Consider the following 26,463-nt stretch of genomic DNA (forward strand, 5'->3'; position numbering starts at 1 on the left):
TGAGTCCAGCCCTGGTGTGATTCCTGACTCTGCCACTTATGAGCAAGTCCTTAACTGCTCATCTGTAAACTGTGCTTGATGATACTGCTCCCAATAGAGCTGAGGCGATGATGAAATAAATAGTGACAACAAAAAGATGATTTTAAAAATCCGTAGCAGGCTTGCACTTCTTAGCCCTTCCCCCTTTCCTCCCTCAGGCACCCAGACCTGTGGAGGTCAGCAGCCGGGGGCCTGTTTGGTGTGTGTGTCTACAAGGCCTCCGCAGATGGAGCCCGTGGCCTCTGGCTCACCCGAGGCAGGAAGGACTTCGGACTTTTCCCAGGGAGAGGAGGGTTGTGCAATGTTTCCACTGCCTGCTCCTCCCTGACCCCTCCCTTCCCTGGTTAAGATCCGCCAGCCCTCAGAAATTCCTTCCCCATCACCCTCTTTGGGGGATTTCCTTTCTCAGGGAGGACAAGATGACCTCATTCTGGTTTCAGAACTCCAAAACCGACCAGGAATAAATCTTGCAGAGCGGACCTGGCTTCCAAACACAGAACCCAACTCAATTCCTCCTTCCTTGTGGGCCATTGCCTGTGCACCCGCCGCCTCCTCTCAACTCCAAAGGTTGACCCTGTTTCTTCACCTGGCCTGGGTTTTTCTCTAGCAGACTGGACTAGGGTCTGTAAACAGGCAGGAGAGCTTCCTGATGGAGACCCAGAGGGCTCAAAGTCAAAGTGAGAGGAGCTCAGGGCTCAGGCTACACCGCTGGGGTCCTGGGGCTGCTGGGGAGGTGAGGCAGGGGCCGGATTAGCCCCAGGGCCAATGCCCAGGATTAGAAGCTCAATTTCTCACTCTGTCATTGGAACTCAGAGCTTCCTTAGCGCTATGAACTCCCCCCATCATTAAAATAGTTGGTAATTGTAAAGCCTGTAGCACAGTGTCCAGCACATAAAAGACACTCAGAAGTTGTGGCTTTTATTACAACTCTTTTAACACTGTAGTGTTTGTCTATTTGTGTATCTGTCCCCCACACAGCGTGCACTCTCTGTAACTCCAGTGCTGTAGTATCCAGATCTCAACTGATGCTAATTTGAAAAAATTTTACTTTGGACACCACTCAAAACTCTTTGAAGAGCCCCTGTCATTAACCTGGGTGGAGGCTTGTCCCTTGACCAGTGACAAATGCTCTGGGGTAAATGGACTTGGGGTGAGGTTCGTGAATCCTTTTCCAATCCATGGGGTTATCTTAGGCAGTTCTGGGCCTTCACTTCTCTGTCAGTAAAATAGGGGAAACTGAGTCAATTCTAAAAGGGCTTTTCTGCTTCCAGAGATTGTCTAGAGGTGACTGATTGCAGGTGGTGAGGGAGGGGGGTCAAAGAGTGCATATCCAGAGGTCAGGGTAAGGATGGGGTTGGGGATGTGGGTCTGAGATATGGCAGGGTGAAGCTCGGCCTGCTTTCTGTGATAAAAGGGCTCACCAGCCTGGCCACACTTCCCTCTGGCTGCCACTTTTGAGGTATGACCGGAGGGCTCCAATCTAGAGGGATCTTATCCCACCTTGACACAGGTTGCTGAAATCATCATTTTAGAGTCACTCCTTTGGGGAGACACACTGGGGGCTCTTGTTAAAATGTATGTGTTAGACACGAATCAGGTAACATTTATAAAACACACATATGTCTAGGGGTTAGTAATGTCAGGATACTAAGTAACAACTAGCTGAGGGCATGAGGGAGGCACTGAGGTCTGGAACATGGGGCATGCCAAGGATGCTGAATGAGAGTTCCACAATGCAGAGCCAGGGCCCAGCATGAGGAGTCGGTGCTCCTGCGAAAGTCCTCAGGTTCCACAAGCGGGAAGAAGGGGAGTCAGGAGAGGGGCTATTTCCAACAAATTTTGCCTAGTATGCAGTATCCCTACGGAGCGGTCTGCTTTTATTCACTCACTCGCTCAGTGTTTGTTGAGTATTAATAATATTTGAGATGTTTCTGCTCAGAGTTTGGGGGTGGAGTTGGTAAGGCAGCAGGCTGGATGAGATACAGACCTGCCCCCCAGAACACAAGGAAAGTGTCAGCAGTCCTGGACAGTCCATCGGGAGCCCAGGCCTGACTAGCTCGAAGGCGCAGGGTGCCCAGTGGGCTAGCGTGCCCCGGGTCTGGAGCTGATGCTGCGGCAGTCTGGGAGGAAATCTGGGGCTATTGTTCGGTTCAGCACATGATCTTCACAGACATGAAAGAGAAAATGGATCAGAATGAATGTGTGTGGGACGAATCCACTCCCTTTTCAAGCTGTCCCTGCAGGACAGAGGGGGGCAAGTGGCTCCCATCCCACAGAGCAGCCATTGATCTCAGGGAGGAGTCTGGGAGACAGAGCCCGGGGGACACAGACACTCAGCCACGCCACCCGCTCCCTCCTCATTGTTCACATGGCTTTCCGTGACCTGTGTCAAAATGAAGTCCAGATTCCAAGGAGAATGTCCCTGGGAACCTGATCACGTGGGTCAGAGGGGACTCTGGGCCTGTGGTGTCACCACCATTCTTGAGGAAAGCTGCCTTGCTGCCTCAAGTGCCCCAGTCTGTGGATGGTGTCGTGATGGACATAGACTGACCCCAAGAAGAGAAATACAGGCTGACCCCTCCCCCAAAGAGAGATACAGGCTGACCCCTCCCCCTGAGCAGATTTTTTATTTCAGTAATCATTAAGGAGAGAAAACCTCTCCGAATCAAAGATTAAAGACTGTGGTTACACTGAATTTGGTGGTTTGCTCAGTTCATGGGCTACTCTAATATTTTTAAAGCAGTTTAGACATGATGTCTTTAATTTGGATCGAATTAAACACCCCTACACACAACACGTGTCCTCTGTAGACTATACCCTCTAAAGGGATGCTGGACTCCTTACTACACGTGTTGTTACTCACGCATGATTGTGTTCCCCGGTATGGAAATACTGTGTCAGTGCGGAAGTTGGTGCTTACTCTTTATTTTGTTAAATTGGTTGAGATATAAATGGACACTTTTAAAAGCATGTACCAAAGTGTTTTATTTCTCTCTGTATGTCTGCCCCGAGAGATTTCAGAATCAGGTGCAGACAGCCATCACACATGGAATATTCTCTCCTACTTCTTTTTTATCATCAGCAGCATCTTTTTGTTGAGGTAAATCCATATTCTGTACAACAAGAGAAAAAAACGGGACAGAATCTTAAGATGGAATGTTCATTTAAGCTTTTGACCTAATTATTATTTTATTTCTGTCTTAAAATCTGTATGAGGGCATGTTAGGAATTTAAATTCACAAAACTAGCATGTAAAAAGTGTAGAACTTTTTTTTGGCCAACAAGTTACTACATTTATATGTGAGAAATTCACCTTTAGACTGGGAATTCTAGTGCTTAAGGCGCCTGCACTTTTTCTTTTTTCTAATTGATGTTTTAATAGTTTTTACCATTGTGAAATTTTGGGTTGTACATTTTTGTTTGTCCATCACCATATATATGACTCCCTTCAACCCTTGTGCCCACCCCCCACCCCCCTTGCCCCTGGTAACCACAATACAGTTTTCTCTGTCCATGTGTTGGTTTATATTCCACATATGAGTGAGATCATACAGTGTTTGTCTTTCTCTTTCTGGCTTATTTCACTTAACATAATACGCTCCAGGCCCATCCATGTTGTTGCAAATGGGACGATTTTGTCTTTTCTCATGGCTGAGTAGTATTCCATGGTATATATATGCCACATTTTCTTAATCCAATCATCAGTTGAGGGACACAGGTTGCTTCCACTTCTCGGCTATGGTGAATAATGCTGCAGTGAACATAGGGGTGCATAAGCCTCTTTGGATTGTTGATTTCAGGTTTGTTGGATAGATTCCCAGTAGTGGGATGGCTGGGTCATAGGGCATCTCTATTTCTAATTCTTTGAGGAATCTCCATACCATTTTCCCTAGAGGCTGCACCAGTTTGCATTCCCACCAGCTGTGTATGAGGGTTCCTGTTTCTCCACATCCTCTCCAACACCTGTTGTTTTTTGTCTTGGTGATTATAGCCATTCTAACGGGCGTGAGATGATATCCTAGTGTTGTTTTGATTTGCATTTCCCTGATGATTAGTGATGTTGAACATCTTTTCATGTGCCTATTGGCCATCTGTATATCTTCTTTGGAGAAGTGTCTGTTCATTTCCTCTGCCCATTTTTTGATCGGGTTGTTTGTTTTTTTGTTGTTCAGTTGTGTGAGTTCTTTATATATTATGGAGATCAACCCCTTGTCAGATGTATGTTTTGCAAATATTCTCTCCCAGCTGGTGGGTTGTCTGTTCATCTTGATTCTGGTTTCGTTTGTCTTATAGAAGCTCTTTAATCTGATAAAGTCCCACTTGTTTATTTTTTCTTTAGTTTCCCTAGTTTGGGTAGGCATGTCATCCGAAAAGATTTCTTTATGACCAATATCAAATAGTGTGTTGCCTATATTTTCTTCTATGAGTTTTATAGTTTCAGATCTCACCTTCAGGTCTTTGATCCATTTTGAGTTAATTTTTGTGAATAAGGTGCCTGCACTTTTATAAATACACGTGCCATAGTTCAGCGCAGAGCTGTGCACGTCATGAGTGCTCACTGAGTGTCATTGAACGTCTAGTTGGAAAGGAGGGGCCAGGACCTGGAGTTGCAAAGAAGGGTAAACTACAGCCCTAATCTAGAGTTGCTCCAAAGAAAATGTGATCAAACCTGTCATGGCGATATATATAGAGTTGTCGAAAGAAAGCATCCATTCCACCTCTGAAGGTCGGGGAAGGTGGCATGGTGGATTGGACTTTGAAGGGTTGTCAGGTATTACCAAGCTGGGGAAGGGCATTTGAGGCAGAAGGAACACCGGGGGGAAGTCACCAGTGGTTGTGTTCATGAATCCATGTCGCTGGGGGAAACGGCTTGAGGGTTGTGGCAGGAGGTGCAGGAGAGAGCAGCCGGGTTCAGATTTAAAGGACCAAATACGCTCTGCTTTGGAGTTGGGGCCTATCCTCCAGGCAAGTAGTTGTGGAAGGTCTGAAGGCGTGCAAGAGTGTGAATGGGTGCCTCTGGAGACAGGCAGAAGGTTCCACATGGGACACACTGAAGGCTGCTTCCGCCCTTCAGCTGCAACTGCTGTTGGAAGAGCCTGCCTCATAAACATGAGGCCCAAGGCTGTGGCTCAGCAAAAGCCACCCTGTTTCCAATAGCTACGCACCTGGCAGGTCCCTGGAGAGAAAACCCAGCTATGGCTGAGGCCGAACCACAGCTTTCTGCTTCAAGGCATTTCTTCCAGCCTTCCTCTTTGGGGCTGCCCATGGGTAATAGTTAGTGATTAATTAATATGGGCTGCTGTTGTTGGATGTTAAAAGGTATCTTTCTCAAGAAGAAATGCTTGAAAGTAGAAATATCTAAACATCTTGTGAAAGTGCCAGGAACACAGTAAGTATGTTTTAAACATTAGTTTTCTTTTTTCCTTACTAACCAAATACCTGGTTATCCATGCCTAGTGAAAGAAAGTACAGCTGGTTGACCCAATACCCAAAAGCCAGGTATCTCTGTCTCTTCAGTAGAATTACTCAAACTACTGCCTACTGCTTGTTAAGAGACGTGATCTCAGGCATGCTAGATTCTTTGCTCTTGTCCTAATTTGAAGCACAGGTATTTTAATAACCTTACAAGAATGAGTTTTTGTTCTTTTCTATTCCTTAGTATGCTTATAAATTTCTAAAATTGTCATGGTTAAATTGAACAGAAGACTGATGTGTGGGGGTGGGGAGGGGGCCTGGCAGCAGAGAGAGAGAGATTAGGGAGATTGCATGTTGGGTGCCAGCTCCACCAATGAAGACTGTGGGGCTGGGCTTCATAGAAAAGGACACTGGTTGGGAAAATGTTGGAGAATAATAATCCTGAATAATTACAAGAAAATGAGAAGTGACAAGAAAAAGTGAGGATAGTAGCTAATGCTGAAGCACTATTGTTATTGAGGATTCTGTCATAGGTGTGTTAAACCTGTCCATGCATTGTCTTATTTAGTGACTTACTTCACTGGATCCTCACAGCAACCCATGAAAGAGATCCCAGGGCCGGCCCCGTAGCTTAGCAGTTAAGTGCGCGCGCTCCACTGCTGGCGGCCCGGGTTCGGATCCCGGGCGCGCACCGACATACTGCTTCTCCGGCCATGCTGAGGCCGTGTCCCACATGCAGAAACTAGAAGGATGTGTAGCTATGACATACAACTATTTACGGGGGCTTTGGGGGAAAAAATAAATAAATAAAAATTATTAAGAGATCCCAGCCTTATCCCCATTTTATAGATGAAGAAATGGAGACTTAGGAAAAGTCCAAAGTCACACTGCTAGTAAGTAGTAAAGCCAGGATTTGAACCCAGATATACCAGGAGATCCTTGGAAAATCCTATTCTGCAGGCCCAGATTTTTAAGCCATTTGTCAAGCATGCAGCCTTCCTTCAACTGGAAAAGGACAAGCTTAGTAAACTGCCACTAATACATCCTTTTTGTTAGGAAATACACAGTGAAGTATTTAAGAGCAAAGAGGCAGCTTACTAGCAAATAGTATAAAAAGTAATAATATGAATATACAGAGAGCAAAAATGATAAAGCAAATATGGGAAGATATTAACAAATGGGAAATCTAGGTGAATGGTATATGAGAGTTCTTTGTACTATTCCTGCAACTTGTTTCTAGGCCTGAAATTATTTAAAAATTAAAAAACCACAAAAAAAAACAACAAAAAACTTGTGACTAATGCACCTAGAAAAAATGATTCCCTGTCCTTTTCCATTTCATAGTATGCTTATAAATTTCTAAATTCGTTTGGTTAAATTGGGCAGAACACCGGGATGTGTGTGTGTTTGTGTGTAGGGGGCCAGAAGTGTGCGATATATTGCACAACTATCTTACTCTGCTCTGAGCAGCAGTCCGCTTCTTGTGGTCTGCAGGAGAAAAGAAAAGTAGTAACTACATTTCATGGCTGCTAATCATCAGATTATAAGGCAGACCCCTTGTCCCCCAGTCTGAGAGGCGGGAGGCAGCTCCCTCCAGGGAGCTTGACTAGGGATGAGCCTCTCTGTCCACTCCTGCCAGGACAGTGCAAAGAGCTCCCTGCCATTTGAAATTTCGGGAGAAAAAAAATCTTTACCAAGTGCCAAGAAACCAGTGCAATTCATTTTACCTGATTATTATATAAAATTATTTTGAGCCTAGAAAACAGACTGCTGAAAAATCCTTTCACTGTTGCTTGTCTGAATTATTCCCTCACAGCTTTTCTAAAGAACCAATTAATTAATTAGAGCCTGCAAGGAGAAAGGGTCCCCCTTGATCTCTGGCCAAGGATTCCCTAAACCACTCAGTCTACTCGTTCCAAAATCCTGTGCTCTTTAACCACAGTGCGCAGAAACCATTCATTCTGTTGGCTCAGGGGGCTTTTTGAAGCTCAGAGGCCTGAATCCCCAGACGGGGATTCAATTTGTAAAAGCAAAGGGAAGGGAGAGGATGGGGAGGAAGAAGACATGTGAGCAGGAGTTTGTCCCAGATCACCATCCTTCACTCAAACTGGGGCAAATCGCCATGTGCAGCGTCTTAGGGTGAGCAGGAACTTAAGGACTAATCTCTTACAACCCTCCTGGATGGCTTGGATATCCCTCTGTCATGCAGGGCATTTTGTCATAATGCCATTTGACTTGGTCACTTTTTCCACAGCAGTCCCTTGTGGAAGGCGGACTCTGAAATCCCAACACCCTTGTTTTTTCTTCTCTTGGGACTGTAATTCTTCCACCTGTGTTAGCATTATTAGTTTCCACTTTACCTTTCAGACAGAGGCCTTGTTTTGTTTATCTACAACATGATTTCTCAACCTTGACACTATTGACATGTTGGACCAGAAAATTCTTTGTTGTGGGGGATGTCCTGTGCATTGCAGGATGTTTAGCAGCATCCCTGGCCTCCACCAACTAAAAGCCAGTAGCACGCCTCTTCCAGCTGTGACAACCAAAGTTGTCTCCAGACATTGCCAAATGCCCCCTCGGGAGAAAATCAAGTCCGGTTGTAAATGACTGATCTAGAACTTCCTTAGGAATGGGGTCTTCCTGGTCTTCTTGGGAAAACACTGGGGACAGGAGAGGGACCAGGGCAGGCTGTAGGCATGTGATTCAAGCTTGGGCTAATGGAGGGAAGAGAAATAGTTGTGATTTGATATCTGAGGCATTCTGGAAGACAGGGTTTGCTGCATTGCCCCGGGTGCTGGTTCTAAAGCATTAGCACTATGTCGTGTTCTGCACTGGCTGTCCACACGAGGAGTTTCTGAGAGCAGTCTCAGGATCAGGGCAGACTGGGAAGCTGACCTAGAGTTACTAAGATTCAGAGTGCCAGGCCAAGGTCTTTGAATAATTAGAGACACGGCATCTTAAGAATGTTTGGGAGAGTGCATCTGAGCCCTGCCCAGGTTGACTGCAGATTTACCTAATCCTGGCAGTCTTTCTCTTTCCTCTCTAGTTAGGACTGCCCTCTGTGGAGGGTGACAAAACTCATCTTTTACATTCCAACAACAGAGCTGTGGACCACCCGCAGTGAATTTCCACGATTCTTCAGGTATTCACCCTATATTTTCAGCAAAGTGCTGAGAAGGTTCATCGCAGAGAAAATGTATGCTATGCTTAAAATTAGGATGAAAAAATTAAATCTGGTCTTCTAGGGGGCACTGTAAGTTTAGCTAAAAAAGAACAAAAACCAGAGAGAGAGAGAGCTATGCTTAAGCACATGCATGGTGCACTTCAGAGCATGAGAATATGGGACCTTACTCCTTACTTGGGAATTTTGTACAGGTTTTCATAACTCCTGGGGTCTCCTTTTGACTCTTGAGTTTGGGGGAACAGTGCTGCTACCCATTTCATAAACTAACAATCTAATATCATGTTGTTGAATCAACTGCCGTGTTCTGGGGAAAGGATTTGACCAGATCAGACATGGTCATAACAAAATAATCTGCATAATTAATCAGCTATGACAAAATCTAATTCTACTATAGTATTACTTTCCACTTAATGTAGGCCTTTTTACTTTGAAAAATATCTTATTTATCAAACACCTTGTAAGATGTAGATAACGAATCTCCTTCAGAGGTAAATGACAGGAGGCCTGGCAATTAGTAGGCTCATGACTGTTATTTCTCACCTGGACTCCTGAAATTGTCACCTAATGGGTCTCACTGCCTCCACTCTTGCTCCCCCACAATTCATTTCTCACCCAACAGACAAGTGAGCTTTCAAAAATGTAACTCAGGTCATTCTCCTGCTCTGCCGCTCTGCCACACTTTCCCTCCTGATCTTCGGGTGGCTGATGCCTTGTCATTCAATTCTCTGCCGCCAGGTCACTCCCGCAGAGAAGCCAACCCAATCTCTACCCTATCTTTTTGTTTTATTTCCTTCACTGCTCTCATTATCACTATCTGAAATTATTTTACACTCATATAGTTTTATTTAAATGTCACCATAATATAGGTTTTATTCTGTGACTTGATTCTTTTTTCTCACCTAACGATGTGTCTTGGAAATCCTCACATGTCAGACAGGATAGGCCTACTTCATTCTTTTTAATGGCTGCATAATATTCCTTCAGATGTATATACCATAATTTGTCTAACAGCTTCCATATTTATTTCTGATTTTTCACTATTACGAATAATGCTGAAGTGAGACAACTTTTTGAACACATCTCTGTGCACATGTGCAAGTTTTTTTCTGTTATATAGATGCCTGGAAGTGGAATTGCCAGGTCAAAGGTTTTGCCCCTTTGTCATTTTTTTTTTTTAAGATTTTATTTATTTATTTTTCCCCCGCAAAGCCCCAGTAGATAGTTGTATATCATAGTTGCACATCCTTCTAGTTGCTGTATGTGGGACGCGGCCTCAGCATGGCCAGACAAGCGGTGCGTCGGTGCGCGCCCGGGATCCGAACCAGGGCCACCAGCAGCGGAGCGCGCACACTTAACCGCTAAGCCACGGGGTCGGCCCTGCCCCTTTGTCATTTTGGTAGATGCTGACTGCCATATTGCTGTCCTAAAAGGCTTTATCAATTTATACTCCCACCAACAGTGTGTTAGAGTGCACACTTCCCCTCAGCCTCACTGACACTAATTAGTCTCATGAAAAAAAATTTTTTTTCCTTAAGGGATATACAACAATGGTATCTTATTTGACATCAAAATCCTAAAGGCCATTTGAAGATTGTTTCCTGCTGGTATCCCCTGGTGTCGTGCCTCCAGGTCAGTTCAGGGAGAAGCAGCAAAAACCTCTGTGAGCTCTGAGAGTTTCATAAGACGAATGAAACCTTTCAAGGCAGTCTCGGCCATGGCAGCAGAAACCTCCTGTGTCCCGCCGCCCGCGGAGCTCATCAATAACCTGGAGAGAGCAGGCCGGCCTGACATTTCCTGGATCCGGCTCCCCCTCCCATCCATCGCCCACACATATCCCGGCAACCCAGCGAAGGCTCTAAAGGGAGAAGAAGTCTGCCCAAGAGCAGCACGCTCCCCACCCTAATCTTGGTTTCTCTGACATTCTCAGAGCCCCTTGTTTGGTTTCACTTAAGGATGAGAAGAGATTGGGGTCTGGTCCTAGTCGGACACTCAGTCTCTAGAGATGGCTTCTCCAGCCGAGAGGGGCACGTCTACTCTCTCTAAGGGAGGGCAGGACAAGCAAGGCAGTGAGCACCAAGAAAAACATCTCACTGGGGCACCGACAAGCCTGGCAGGTCAGAATTAAGACTTAGACTTCATACTCCCACACTGGCAAGCTGCACACTTCCTTAAAAGAGTTTTTTTAATTTTCTTGTTCCATCCTCACTATTGTAATAAAGAAAAAACTCAGTTTTCCACCTTCCCATGTAGAGAAAAACCCAGTTCTTCCCCACTATAGGTCTCCTCCCTGTGTGTCTCCTATCTTCCTCATACAAAACACTCACACTTCTGACACTTTCTGTCACCAAATGTGTGGAGGTTTTTCCCCACAACAAGCTTGTGACACCAGCTGGGTATCCTACAATTTTACTCAATTCTGACACTGTCTACCCGGAGATAGCGTCAGATCCCACAGGTGAAGGGCTCAGTCCCACAAGACTGCGTCCCCCCGCCTCCCAACCACCACCACGCACCCACACACATTTCAGGCACCAGGTTATTATCTATGCTTCTGACCAACCAGCTACAGATCGGAGGTTCCAAAGACCCTCTCCTTGGGTTCCATTAATTTGCTAGAACAGCTCTTAGAACTCAGGGAAACACTTGCTTGTGTTGACCAGTTTATTAAAGGATGTGATAAAGGATATAGATGAACAGCCAGTTGAAGAGATACACAGGACGAGATCTGGGAGGGTCTTGTGTGCAGGAGCTTCTGTCCCATGGAGTTGGGGTGTGTCACCCTCCCAGCGTTGTGTTCGCCAGCCTGGAAGCTCTCCGAACTTCCTACTATTGACATTCTTATGGAGGCTTCCTCATGCAGGCATGGTCAGTTATTAAGTCCATTTCCAGCTCCTCTCCCCTCTCTGGAGGGTGGGGATGGAGCTGAAAATTACAAGCTTCTAATCATGGCTTGGTCTTTCTGGTGACCAGCCCTCATCTGGAGCCCACCCAGAGTCACCTCATAGAACAAAAGATGCTCCTCATGCTCATAGCATTTAGGAACTTACAAGTGTTTTAGGAGCCCTGTGTTAGGGATGAGGTCAAAAACAAATATTAGAACAATAGATGTTCCTAGTATTCTTTTTTTTTGTGTGTGTGAGGAGATCAGCCCTGTGCTGACATCTGCCAATCCTCTTTTTTTTTGCTGAGGAAGACTGGCCCTGGGCTAACATGTGTGCCCATCTTCCTCCACTTTATATGGGATGCCGCCACAGCATGGCTTGCCAAGCGGTTCTTCAGGGCACGCCCGGGATCCGAACCGGCGAACCCCGGGCTGCCGCAGCGAAACGCGCGCACTTAACTGTTTGTGCCACTGGGCCAGCCCCACTCCTAGTATGCTTATCACTTAGGGAAATTACAGGGGTTTTAAGAGCTCTGTGCCAGGAACTAGGGGCAGAGACCAATGTATATATTTTCTATTATCTCATAACTTTCTTCCCCACAGGAGTTGTTAGACTTCCCCAAGAAAGAAAAGTATAGCCAATGTTTCCTGGGTGCTGGTGCTATGCTAAGCTCTTTTCATCTTATCTAACAACCCTGGGAGCTGGGTAATATCATTATCTCCAGCTTAGAGAAGAATCAGCAGCCAGAGTAGTTGAGTAACTAACCCAAGGTCACACAGCTAGTAATGCCTGGGGCAGGATTTGAACCCAGGTTCCCTGACTAGGGCAGGATTTGAACCTAAAGCCTATAAACTTATGCTCTGTTGTCTCTTAAGTGGGCTCAGTGTCTTAACCTAAGGAATTTCAAAGGCTTTATTTCGGGGTGCTTATAGGTTATTGTACATTTGTTTCCTTACAGGTTTCTTTAAACAGAAAATTCCAAAAGAAAATGGAATTACTTTAAAATTGTGTTTTTTCTGTGACCTGGAAAGAGTCCAACACACGGTACATTTTCTATGAGCCAATTTCCTTTCTCCACTTCTGTGGGAGTTGTTACTTGTTGGTTCAGTGCATGTAGAACAAGGCAGAGTGGTTCAGTGGTTCACTGGGCACCCTGTCGAGAGGGGGGTAGGGTGATCAACTATCGTAGTTTCCTATTGCTGCTGTAGTGAATTACCACAAACTTATTGGCTGAAAGCAACACAAATTTATTATCTCATATTTCTGGAAGTCCTAGAATCAAGCTGTGTTCTTCCCGGAAGCTCTAGGGAGATCTGCTCCCTGCCTTTTCCAGGTTCCAGAGGCCATCCACAGTCTGTCTCATGGTCCCTTCTGCCATCTTCAAATCTCTCTCTGCTGTCAGCTTCCGTTGTCATATCACATTCCCTCTGAGATTATATCAGATCCACCTGGATAATCTGGGATACTCTCCCCATCTCAAGATCCTTAATTTAAGTCACATCTGCAAAGTCCCTTTTGCCATGTTAAGGTAGCATATTTGCAGGTTCCAGAGATTAGAATGTGGATATCTTTGGAGGGCAATTATTCAGCATACCACATTAACCATCTCAGTTTGCTGGGAACTAAAAGGTCTTCCGGGTCTTGGGACTTTTAGTGCTAAAACTAGGAAAGTTACAGGCAAACCTGGACAGCCGGTTGCCCTTAGCAAGGGGGTCCTTCTTCCAGGAAGATATTTCTACTGACTCTTGTGGAAGTAGAGAGGGAAGATGAACACAAATAAGAAAGCTATAAAGGGAACAGTGTTTTCCCAATAACATTCTTTAGGGGAGGAGCAACCTTTAACCTTCAAGAAGTCCCACCTTGCACTACAGCCTCAGCAGGACCACATCCTTACAAAAAGGAACCTTCTCTGCCTAATGTTCTCCACTTATTTTACTTGATACAAGCAAAGCTATTTCCTGGATAAACTCCACTTCAAAGTCTGAATTATCCCTAAATAAGAAGCCTGTATGGTGAGCTTGTATTTGAAAAGGTTAATGGTTAATAAAGTGTGGAGTAACAGACTTGCAGTTAAAAATGGAGCCTGATTCCATGCAAATGACAGAGACTTGTCACCTTAATGTGAAACCACGGTGGGCTTTCTACATCATGTGTCCTTTTCCTGTGTTTATTCCTTTCCCTTCACCTTCTACTCTATCCCCCGCCCCAATCCACCCACCCACCCAGTTATATTTAGGATTACAGTCTGTGGGTTTCTAAAATAATTCTCTCGTGTTTATGAGTCTCACTGAAGGGAAAACCAGTTCATGCCATATTTTTACGTATATATTTAGCTTTCTATTTCTGAAGAGATAAATAGAAAAAAATCTTTTTCAATAACGGGTGAATTCCAAGAAGCTTGGAGTCTGGTTTGGAAGGGATGGGGGATGGGGAGCTAGGGAGCTTTTCCAGTGGAAAGGATTTGAATGGAGGCCAGACTTCTGGGGTGGCATGCAGCAGCTGGGGCATAGGAGAGGTTCACCCAGGCACGACCTGTCAGAAGTGACAGTTGTGAAAGTGAGGGTCATAAATCATTTCCAGCTGTGAAGACACAGAGACTCAAATTCTCCCAAGCTACAGATAGTGGAGCAAATAGACCAGTGTTACTCCCTGACAGCCAGTTCAGGGTTGCAAGCAGTAGTGGCTGCAGAAACCAAACAAATGGACGGAAATCCAGGAACCAGAGGGAATCCAGGCCTGCAAGGGGTTCTGGGAAGCATTTTTTATTTTCTCTGGTGAATTAAGACAGCCTAAGGTGTGCGCAGTGCTGGCAGGGGCAGCTGGTGGGAGCTGACAGGTGGTCAAGGGAACGGGACTCTATGCGTCCAAGGGAGCTTCTCAAGATTTGCATGGCTGCTCTGCACGTGAGTCTGTTCAGGGACCTCAGCCTGATCCCCATGTGCATCCAAGCTCAGCCCACCTCTTCTGCTGGTCAGCCACTGGCCACAGAGACTGGGCAGAAGAACTCACCAGATCTGAGCGCCCTATCAGGCCCTCGGAAAATGTAGCTTCCATCACATGCCTTCCTGAGTCAGAAAGACAGAACTAAGAAGCTGTCTTTCACTGTGAAGAAAGATTGTGCTCTCATAACCTCAAGGGGCATCATATGTCATTGCTTCTCCTATAGTTATGGGTAAAGGGTATAAAGGAGGGGCGAGGCCATTGTGCTGGTGAACCATATCCTTTTCTCCAGTTCTGCTGAGGTGTGATAGTGAGTCTTTGTAGATTGCCAGCTGGAGGCAGGCTGGCCGGCTCAAGGAAGAGCAAAGCTGATTTCTCCCTGTGAAGAGTAAGTCCAGAACCAGCCTGCATGTATTTCAGGGGGCCCTCAGCCCACTCAGCTAATGGTGTCCAAGAGATGGCACTGTGGGATCCCATGGTCCCACCCCTGGATCAAAGTCAGGGACGATGCTATCCTTTCATACTTATTTTAGACTCACGTAGGAATTTCACTTGAAAACTGTCTCATGGCTGCTCAGAGAGAGAGGACCTGGTATGATTGACTGTCTCACTCACCCAGGGGAATGTGATTGTCCAGCTCCCTGCTTCCCGAACAGATTGGGACTGGAGGATCTGGGACGAGAGGAAGATCCAGCAAGATGCTCCAGGTGGTGTGGGGGAGGTGAGACATCCTGAGTGACAGTGGATGAAAATGGTACCATTGCTTTTCAAACAAAGAAAGCCAAGCCATAGACCCTTCTGTAGGAGCTGGAGACTCCATTCTTAACTTGATTCATCTACTCACATCGCTTTGTCCCCCTAGAATGAGTGTCTTCTTCTGTTTTAGAATGTGAGTTTTACTATTATTTAGATGTGGCAAGGCCAACAGACCAGGAGATGATTGCCATTAAAAAGATAGTTATACTCACAGATTCCAAGAGGAGGGGACATACCATGCTGCAGGGGGATGCCACATGAGGAAACACCAGGGTCGGTCAGGAGGCCGAGAGAGGGGGACCGTGGACGAGAGCCTTCATTGTGGTTTCCGCAGGAAGCACAGGGGAGGTAGGGAAAGCAGGCTTAGCACTGGCTAGTTTGAATAATTTCAGCAGGCTCTGTGACATAGGGGCTGTCCCTCGCTGTCTGGTTCCTGGCCCTGGATGATTATGGCACAGGTATAGTGGCCCTGAGGGTGAGAGCCAGACAGGGGCTGGTTGGCTCTGGATTGGTTAGTTTGCATTTGAAAGGTGTGCTCCAGGGTGAGTTGTTTACTAACTCTAGGAATTGGCTAACCCCCCCACCCCCATGTCAGGACCCAGCTCAAGTCTCATATGTTCTAGGAAAGCTTCCCAGGCCACCCCATCCCATTGGGATCACTCCCCCCCCTGAAGTCCTATAGCACTTATTGTCTCTGCTGTTCATTTTGGTATCGATTATCTAGGCAGAGAATGTTATGTCCCTGCATTGAAAACCTCAGTTCCTAGGAGGTGGGGATTGTGTCTCTTACTTCTCTATGTCCCCTACGGCACCTGGCACAGAGCCTTGAGCATAATCAACACTCATTAAACTTTTGTTAGGGAATGCCCAAGGTTCAGTTTGGTAGGCCACAGGGATGGTTTCTTTAAAAAAATTTTTTTTAACCCCTGAGCAGGAATAACCCCACCCATAGGGACCCACAGCTTGGTTTCTTCCTTTATTATCCAGTTCTTGATCTTCCTAAGGTTTAGAATGTTTACCAATGGGACCGCCTTTGTGAAATTCACCAACAAGGAAAATTCAGGCAGCTCTGGCTGTGAGTAGAACTCAGAAGGGGTCATTTCTAATTGCAACTGAAAAGGAAAAATTAAGTTAGTATGGATGCCCCGACTACAGTGTTTCCTCCATTAACTCCCTGGAAGAGGAGAGTAGATTACACATGTCAGCTGGGTTCACTGAGTGGCCAGGAGGCAGAACAGACATGTCTGTCTCATGAATTATTATTAATGGACAAATCATCTGTGTTGTGTCCGTCCTTGGCTGGTGGGCCCAGCACAAGCTGTCTGCAAGGGAGATTCACCCGGTTTCAAGTGGCCTGGAATGAATTATAAGACACAGTGGATGCTCAGGGTACCCAGGGCAGGATGCGGCAGTGCCCCTGGCGGCCTTGGGCTCCTCCTGCATGAGAATAGGAGCAAAGAGGGTGGACCAAATAGAGGCTGGGTTAGACCTGAGTGAAAACTGTTAGAGTAATTTGGCTCTGTCCCTGCGGCAGAGCTGATGGACAAAAATAGACCACATTTTGAGAAGCTTGGCATGAATTTAAATTCCAGGGCCCTAGCTACAGCTTTGCCAGTGGGCTACCTGCCAAAGCCCAGAAATGCCCTTGTCATGCAAAGTGGAGGTGGTGATGGAGTGGGGGAGGGAGGAGAGCTTCTTTTGTGGGTACTCTAACCTTGCCAGGGGCTGCCCCACCTGTCTTTAGTCCCTTGCTATTCAAAATACAGTACAGTCTATAGACCAGCAGCATCGGTCTGTTTTGGGAGCTTGTTAGAAATGCTGAATCTCAGGCAGGGCCGGGAGTAGGGTGAGGCCAAGGGGGATGGCCCCTTCCAGTGCAAAATTTAAGGAGGCTCCCAAAAACTCAGTAATCAAGATAAATAAGATTTTTAGAAATCAAAACTAATTCAAAAAATCCATGATGAATATCATGATTGCAAATGAAGACAGGATCTGACCCTGCACTTGAAGGATCCCACCCCTCTCACCTCACCCTAATCCTGGCACTCACCTCAGGCCCCACCCAGACTGTTGGAATCAGAATCTACATTCTAACAAGATTCCCAGAGGATTCACACGCACATCAAAATTTGAGAAGCACTGCTTTGGACAAGACCTCCCAAGCCATAACAATCCAAAATCTCAGAATCCAGACAGCAGCAAAAATGGAAATAGATGAGCAGAGATAAAGTTCCAGAAGCATCAGCCTCACGAGTTTGCTTGCCATTTGCCTGGATTTGCAGACTACCACCTTAAAATTATGCAGTGTTTCATAGTTTACTGTGAACTTCTTAAAAGCGTTTTATTTGAAATAACTATAGATCGATAGGAAAGTTGCAAAGATAGTACAGAGAGATCCCATGTGCCCTTCACCCAGTTTCCCCCAGTGGTTACATTTTATATAACTGTAGCACAATATCAAAATGAGGAAACTGACATTGGTATGAAGTGTATGTGTAGTTTTATGTCATTTTATCACGTATATAGATCCTTGTAACCAACACAGTTAAGATACAGAACTAGTCCTTCACCACAAAAATCTCCCTGGAGCTACAGCTTTATAGTCACACCCACCTTCCTTCCCTGCACCCCATCCCTAACCCCTGGCAACCACTAATCTGTATAATTTCTGAGAATATTGTATAAATGGAATCATACAGTATGCAATCTTTTGAGATTGGCTTTTTTTTCACTCAACCTGATGAACTAGAGATCCATCCCAACTGTCACATGTATCATTAATTTGTTCCTTTTTATTGCTAAGTAGTATTCCAGGGTATGGATGTAGCACAGTTTGTTTAACCATTTACCTATTGTAGGACATTTTGGTTGTTTACTGTATTTGGTTATTACAAATAAAGCTGATATGAACAATCATGTACAGGTTTTTGTGTAGACATAAGTTTTTAGTTCTCTGGGATAAATGTCCAGGAATGGAATTGCTGGGTCATATGGTAAGTGTAGGTTTAGTTTTTTAAGAAACTACCAAACTGATTTTTCAGACTAACTTGCCATTTTACGTTTCCCCCAGCAATGTATGGGAGATCCAGTTTCTTCACATCCTTGCCAGCATTTAGTATTGTCATTATTTTTTTTTTTTAGCTCTTCTATAGGTGAATAGTAATATCTCCTCATGGTCTTAATTTGCATTTCCCTAATGCTTAGTGATATTGAACATCATTTCATGTGCTTCTTTGCCATCCATGTGTCCTCTTCAGTGAAATATCTCTTCATGTCTTTTGCCCGTTTTCTAATTGAATTACGTTTTTACTGTTGAGTTTTGAAGGTCCTTTCTATATTCTAGATATGAGTCCTTAGTTACATAGATTGCAAATATTTTCTCCTAGTCTGTAACCTGTGTTTTTTCATCCTCTTAACAGTGTCTTTCACAAAGCAAAACTTTTAAATTTTGTCAGAGTCCAATTTATTAGGTTTTTTTTTAAATTTTATTTATTTATTTATTTTTTCCCCCAAAGCCCCAGCAGATAGTTGTATGTCATAGTTGCACATCCTTCTAGTTGCCGTATGTGGGACGCGGCCTCAGCATGGCCGGACAAGCGGTGCGTCGGTGCGCGCCCGGGATCAGAACCCCGGGCCGCCAGCAGCAGAGCACGCGCGCTTAACTGCTACGCCATGGGACCAGCCCAGGTTTCTTTTTTCTTTATGCATCATGTTTTTGGTGTCATGTCTAAGAGTCTTGACCAAGCCCTGGGCCCAAAGATTTTCTCCCATATTTTCATCTAAGTTTTATAGTTTCACATTTTACATCATTTAAATCTATGATCCATTTTGAATTAACTTTTGTATAGGGTATGAGATTTAGGTCAAGGTTTTTTTGTTTTTGTTTTTTTCCTGTGGCTGTCCAGTTGCTCTAGCACCATTTGTAGAAAAGACTACCCTTCCTCCATTGAATAGTTTTTGCACCATTGTCAAAATTCAGTTGGCCATACTTGTGTGGGGCTATTTCTAGACTCTCTAATCTGTTTCATTGATCTATGTGTCTCTCTCTGCCAATACCTCAGGTCTTGATTACTGTAGCTATATAGCAAGTCTTGAAATTTGGAGAGATTGATTTTCCCACGTTATCCTTCTCTTCAAAAATGTTTTAACTATTCTAGTTCCTTTACCTTTCCATATAAGTTTTAGAATTACTTTGTCTGTATTTACACAAAAAAATCTTGCTGGGATTTTGATAGGAAGAGCGTTAAACTTATATATCAATGTGGGGAGAACAAACATCTTTACTATGTTGCGATTTCTAATCCATAAACACAGTATGTCGCTGCATTTACTTAGATCTTCTTTCATCAGCATTTTCTTTTTATTTTATTTTATTTTATTTATTTATTTTTTTCCCTCCAAAGCCCCAGCGGATAGTTGTATGTCATAGCTGCACATCCTTCTAGTTGCTGTATGTGGGACGAGGCCTCAGCATGGCCGGAGAAGCGGTGCGTCGGTGCGCGCCCGGGATCCGAACCTGGGCCACCAGCAGCGGAGCGCACGCACTTAACCGCTAAACCACGGGGCCAGCCCGAGAACAAACATCTTTACTATGTTGCGATTTGTAATCCATAAACACAGTATGTCTCTGCATTTACTTAGATCTTCTTTCATCAGCATTTTCTTTTTTTTTTTTATTTTATTTATTTATTTTTTTCCCTCCAAAACCCCAGCGGATAGTTGTATGTCATAGCTGCACATCCTTCTAGTTGCTGTATGTGGGACGAGGCCTCAGCATGGCCGGAGAAGCGGTGCGTCGGTGCGCACCCGGGATCCGAACCCGGGCCGCCAGCAGCAGAGTGCACGCGCTTAACTGCCAAGCCACGGGGCTGGCCCCTCATCAGCATTTTCTAATGTTTAGCATACAAGTTTTGTATATGTTTTATTGTATTTATACCTAAGTATTTCATTTTTTTGAATGGTTATAAGTGGTTTTATATTTTTAATTTCAGTTTCTGTGTATTTGTTGCTATCCTTTAGAAATACAATTAATTTTCTTTTGTTGATCTTGTACCTTATGACCTTACTGAACTCACTTACTAGTTCTAGGAGTTTCCTCATAGATTTCTTGGGATTTCTAAGAAGACCATCATGCCATCTGCAAACAGAGACAGTTTTTCTTTCCCTTTTTGATCTGTGTGCCTTATTTTCTTTACCTGCCTTATTGAGCTAGCTAGAAATTTCAGTGCTATGATGAATAGCAGTGGAAAGAGCAGACATCCTTGCCCAGTTCCTGATCTTGGGGAGAAAGCATTCAGTCTTTTGCCATTAAGTATGATGTTTGCTGTAGATGTTGTTTTTATAGATGCTCTTTATCATGTTGAGAAAGTTTCCTTCTAGTCCTAGTTTTCTGAGAGTTATCATGAATGAATGTTGAATTTTGTCAACTACTTTTTCTGCATTGATTGATATAATCATGTGATTTTTCTTCTTTAGCCTGTTAATATGGTGGATTACATTGAATGATTTTTTTGTGTGTATTGAAACAGCCTTGCATCCCTGGAATAGGTGCCACTTGATCATGGTGTATAATTCGTTCTATATATAGCTGGATTCTATTTGCTAATATCTTGTTAGTGATTTTTGCATGTCTTATACTCTCTTTAAATGGTTTTAGTATCAGGGTAATACTGGCTTCATAAAATGAATTGGAAAGTATTCCTTCCTTTTCTATTTTCTACCTTTATTGAGATACAACTGACATATAAAATTATAAGATTTTTTACATGTACATCATGGTGATTTGATATATGTACTCATTGTGAAAGGATTCTCCACATCTAGTTAATTAACATATTCATCACCTCACATATTTATCTTTTTGTCTGTGTGAGCACATTTAAGTTCTACTCTCTTAGCAAGTTTCAGTTATACAACACAGCATTGTTAACTATAGTCATCATGTTTTACATTGGATTCTTCTGTAGAATTGGTTTTAATTCTTCTGTAAATGTTTGATGGAATTCTCCAGTAAGACCATTTGGGCTTTACATACTTTTATATTCGTAATTTGATTTGATCCTCATAAGAACTTTCTTGTTATGATTGATCCTCATAACAACCTTGCAGATAGGCATTTTACAGATCTGGAATGTAAGGTTCAGGGAAATTAAGTGACTTACCCAAGATCTAGAAGTCTTCTTATCCCAAGTTCAGTGTTGTTTCCACAATACCACAGTTCCTGAGTTAGATCTCACTAGGCAGATTTTCAGGCATTTGGACTCTCTTTGGAAACAAGGAAAGAGAATAATTGTATCTGCTCCTGGTCACTTGTTTAGCCAGGTGCCAGTTTCTTTCTTGCCTGACATCCATTCAAGTTAGAGGCTAATAAGGCAACTAGTGAATTGCGGAGTATAAAACCTAGTACTATTAGTACAATCATAAAGGTACAGTCTAAAAGTTTGATATTCAGGTGACATGGCAGTGACACATCCAACCGCAAAGCCCCAGAGGCAAAGCAAACAAAAATGTTTGGAGAGAGGAGGAAATCCTACTTTCTGTGGTTCCTGAACATTATCTGGAAGTTTCGATGGGTCATCTCCCTCCTCCATCCCTCATCACCTGGCCCTAAATTTCCTGCCAGGAATGATTATCTCCTTTAAGATGGGATTTTTCACCACCTTCACTACTATCCCTTCTGTGAATTTTTCCTCCAGGTCAGAGCATGTCACTTTTCCCTTCAATAGCCTTCATGGATTCCCTAATGTCTATACTTCTCAACTTTATGGTTGTTGTCTATGTATGTCTATGCTTCTCAAACTTTAGGGAAGAGAAGAATCACCAGGGAAAACTAGTTAAAATGTAGACTATTACATCTCAACCCAGAGATTTTGATTCAGTAACTCTGGACTGGGACCTACAAATCTGCATTTTAATAACCTCCCCCTGGTGATTCCAGCACAAGTGGTCCACAGAATACGTGTTGACCAAACAGTGATCTCTGGCATAAAGGTCACACTCCTTGGCCTGGCTTTCACGGCCCTCCAAAGTTTGATTCCAACTTCTTAGCCAACAGCACCCCTCCCTCACCCTTACTTGATCCCTACTGGGTTCCCTACAGCCCAACCACAGTGGTTAAGGCTAAACCAGACGGTGAGCATCCTTTACAGTGTACAATTTCTGGGTATTTTCTGGAAGTCCTCATTCTCTTTGGAAAGGCAAAATTAATCCCTCCTGTCCCTTTTCCCCCTTGCCCTTAGTATCTCGACTTTAGCACAGAGTTGTTCACACTATAGGTTGCCACACATTAATAGGTTGTGACCAGCTTTTTATTTAAATTTATGATTACTAGAACAGAATACACTAGCAGATATCAGTGTGCATTGCTGTAGTAAGGGTATTGTAATATATTTGTTTCAGTTAATTATACACGTACATACATATGTATGTATTGTGTCAGGATATAAAATGTATTTCTTACTGTGGGTTGTAGTAAAATAACAGCGTTGAAAGCCACAGCTACAGCACTCCTTGAATTTGTCTTTCATGAAAGCCATCAGTACAGCCTTCTGTTTCTCCATTATTGGGAATCTTTGGAAAATAATAAATAAAGCCATCTTTACCCTCTTATCCCTCTAGCATCCATCATGGTGTTTTGTGCTCAATAAACATTAACTGGATTGAATTGACTGTATGATCACAATCAAGACTCTTCTGGGTTTAACTATTTCAGATCAAGTATCCTTTTTTAGGGTGTAGGGTTTGGGTTATTCCTTTCAGACATTGCCTCTTTATGAGATAGTGAACTTTGGAACATTGCCAGGGGAAGTGGCCCTTCATCTTGGCCAGAAGAAAAGGGTAACATTTTCTAAGGCAATGAGGCTCGTTGGTGCAATGGATTTCCCCTGGAAATTCTGGAGTGTGGTCTGAGGAATGGAGTGGGTGGCTCCCTGGATCAAGATGGCCCAGTAGAAGGACACCCTAGAAGGACAAGAGTAGGGAAAGGAGCTACATGAGCCTCTAGGTGTGAGCATTTGTTGAACATTTATTGCTCAATAAACAAGTCGCTCTGCTGGGTGCTTAAGAGCCCAAGAAGTCTTCGGCATGGAGGATGACTGAACCACCTTTGGACCACAGATGTTTTCTTAAGGCTGCACTGTGTTCAAACGGCAATGAAACGGGTCAAGGTTGTTTGAATGCAAGTCATCTTACACCCAGCTTGCTTCTCACATGTATGTTAACTGCACATCTCCATTAGCTGTGAGTTTGGGACCTCTTATCTACAGCAAAATCCCTGGCTTTGAAGAACTCCATACAGAAGAGGAGTGATGGCATAAACTTTTGGAAACAATTTCCAGGTCAGGTCCCTTGAACTGGATGCACAATGACCTAGTAGGGCAGTAAGTCCGGCAAAGAGGGATGTTGGACAGAGCAGGCATGCTGGACGTGGGGTAGAGCTGGGCTTCAAATGAAAAGCTTGGTTAAGTGGAGAGTAAGGAGAGGGCACTTTTTGGAGGACAGGGAGAGGAAGAAAGGTCTGGCTTACTGCAGCAGAGGATCTGTGACAGCCAAGAGCCAGAGATAAATGACCTGAGGAAGACTGGGGTATGAAAGGCCAAGGGAAGAGAGAATGGGCTATGAAGTGTATTCAAATGTCAAAAAGGTTTTGTTACCAGGCCTTCAGTTTGTCCTTGGCCTCAAAATAAGACTTGAAAACAAGTGAAGTAATATTACTCTTCTAAAAAGCAAAAGTGACACACCTATTAGAATAGCTAAAATCCAAAAAGACTGACAATACCAAATGCTGGTAAGGATGGGGAGCAATAGGAATGCTCATTCATTGCTGGTGGGAATGCAAAATGATACAGGCACTTTGGAAGACAGTTTGGCAGTTTCTTGCAAAATTAAACATAGTCTTACCATATGATCCAGCAATCATACTCCTAGATATTTACCCAATTGAGTTGAAAACTTATGTCCACGTGAAAACCTGCACATGAATGTTATATTAGCTTTATTCATAATCAATGAAAACTGTAAGCAACCAAGATGTCCTTCCATTGGTGAATGGATAAAGAAACTGTGTACATCCAGACAATGGAGCATTATTCAGCAATGAAAAGAAATGAGTTATTAAGCCAAGAAAAGATATGGAGGGACCATAAATGCATATTGCTATGTGAAAGAAGCCAGTCTCAGAGGCTATACAGTGTACGATTCCAACAATTTGGCATTTTGGAAAAGGCAAAACTATAGAGATAGTAAAAAGATCAGTGGTTACCAGCAGTTGGAAGGTTGGGAGAGGGATGAATAGGTGGAGCACAGTGGATTTTGAGGGTGAAGAAACTATTCTCTCTGAAACTGCAATGGTGGATACATGCCATTACTCTTTGTCAAAACCCATAGAACTATACTGTTACTGCCCAAGGTGGGGGGTTGTCTGCCCACTGCAAGACATGCCAGATGTCAAGAGGCAAGGAGGTAGGAGAGAAAGGACTTTATTACAGCTTGCTAGCAAGGGGGAAGATGGCCAACTCACGTCTGAAAGAACCATCTTACAGAACAAAGACTACAGGCCAGTCATATAGGGGCTAGTCTCGGGTGGGGGAGGCATCTGGTCTCAGGGTGGGGACATCCATTTGGTCTTAGTTCCTGATAGTCTTTTGTTTTACTGGATATGCATCAGAGACTGGAGCAACACCCTATACCCTGATCTTTCAGTTGTTATTGATGATGGCTATCAGCAGAGACTCTCTACCCGGGGGTCATCACATCCCTAAGGAACTCAAAAGAACAAAGTTATCAACTTATAGCAGCTGGGAGAGGACATAAAATCTACAGAGCATGTCTGGGTTAGTTAATCAGAGGTTATTCAAAGTTACAATATGGTTTCTTTTCTACAATATGGCTTCCCTTATGTCAACCTTGTGTTGAGCCAGTATCACTACAACACAAAGAGTGAATCTTAATGTAAACTATGGCCTATAGTTAATAATAATGTGTCCATGTGGACTCATCAAGTGTATCTAATGTACCACACTAATGCAAGATATTAATAATAGGGGAAATAGTGTGTAGGGGGAGATAACAAGGTGGGAGGCTGAGAATATAGAACTCTATATACTCCTGGCTCAGTTATTCTCTAGATCTAAAACTGTGCTAAAAAAAATCTATTAATTATTAAAAAGAAAAAAATCTCTAAGAGATTTCACATTGAAAGAGAAAAAAGACAAATGTGATGAGAATTATTTTTAAGTTTCAAGAGAGCCAGCAAGGTAATCCTGGAACCTTGCTTGTAAACGACACAGCCAGCCTTACTCCCCGAGACCCTGTTCACTCACAGAATCCCTCACCTGTCAAATAAATCCACGCCACATTTCCTCAGTGGTAGAAGCTCAGGCCCTGTTGGATTTGTACAACGAATCCCCTTGGAAGTAAGACGGAACCAAAATTTTCATCGCCTTCCCAGTTTGCTGAATTTTCTCATGAAAATGAAATTGGACTTGTCTGGTAAATTTGAAAAAGCAACATCACGAATTCCCTCTAAAGATAAAAAAGACTTTTCTCTGGCTGAACTTTTCTCAACCAGCTGTAACGATGGTTTTCTGGTCTGATTGTTAATTCTCCCCAATTATGTAGAAGGCCTTTTAAATTTTGTTTTTGGTGGTTTTTCTCTTCTGAGTAACTAGATGAGGCAATCAGCCCACCTTTCATATTATAAAAAGGCTGCTTCTTTTTTTAATTACTGCTCCTCTCTGGAATTTCTGCAAGTGATCATAGGGGTAAATTCCAAGCTGTTGCTCTCACTCGAATGGCTTTTAGTGAGGTGCTTGTTTTAAATCCCTCTAGGGTCGGCCCCGTGGCTTAGTGGTTAAGTGCGTGCGCTCCGCTACTGGCAGCCCAGGTTCAGATCCTGGGCGCGCACCCACGCACCACTTGTCCGGCCATGCTGAGGCCGCGTCCCACATACAGCAACTAGAGGGATGTGCAACTATGATGTACAACTATCTACTGGGGCTTTGGGGAGAAAAAGGAGGAGGATTGGCAATAGATGTTAGCTCAGAGCAGGTCTTCCTCAGCAAAAAGAGGAGGATTAGCATGGATGTTAGCTCAGGGCTGATCTCCCTCACAAAAAAAAAAAAAAAAAATCCCTCTAAACTGCACAGGCAGGTCCAGCAGAGGACCCCTTTAAAACTGGATTAATCCCCTTGAGTTCTAAATCCTTTTGCTCTGGGGGCTGACATCCGGTTCCAAAACCTTTTCAATCAC

The 26,463-nt window shown here is 43.9% G+C and overlaps 1 protein-coding gene across 1 annotated transcript in view; it reads left to right on the forward strand.

The window, feature by feature from the left end:
* Positions 1–26,463, forward strand: part of NMNAT2 (nicotinamide nucleotide adenylyltransferase 2) — a 148,472-nt gene that overhangs the window by 90,730 nt on the left and 31,279 nt on the right. The window lies entirely within an intron of this gene.

The sequence above is a fragment of the Diceros bicornis genome, chromosome 4 (assembly GCF_020826845.1).
Source record: "Diceros bicornis minor isolate mBicDic1 chromosome 4, mDicBic1.mat.cur, whole genome shotgun sequence".
Lineage (NCBI taxonomy): Eukaryota > Metazoa > Chordata > Mammalia > Perissodactyla > Rhinocerotidae > Diceros > Diceros bicornis.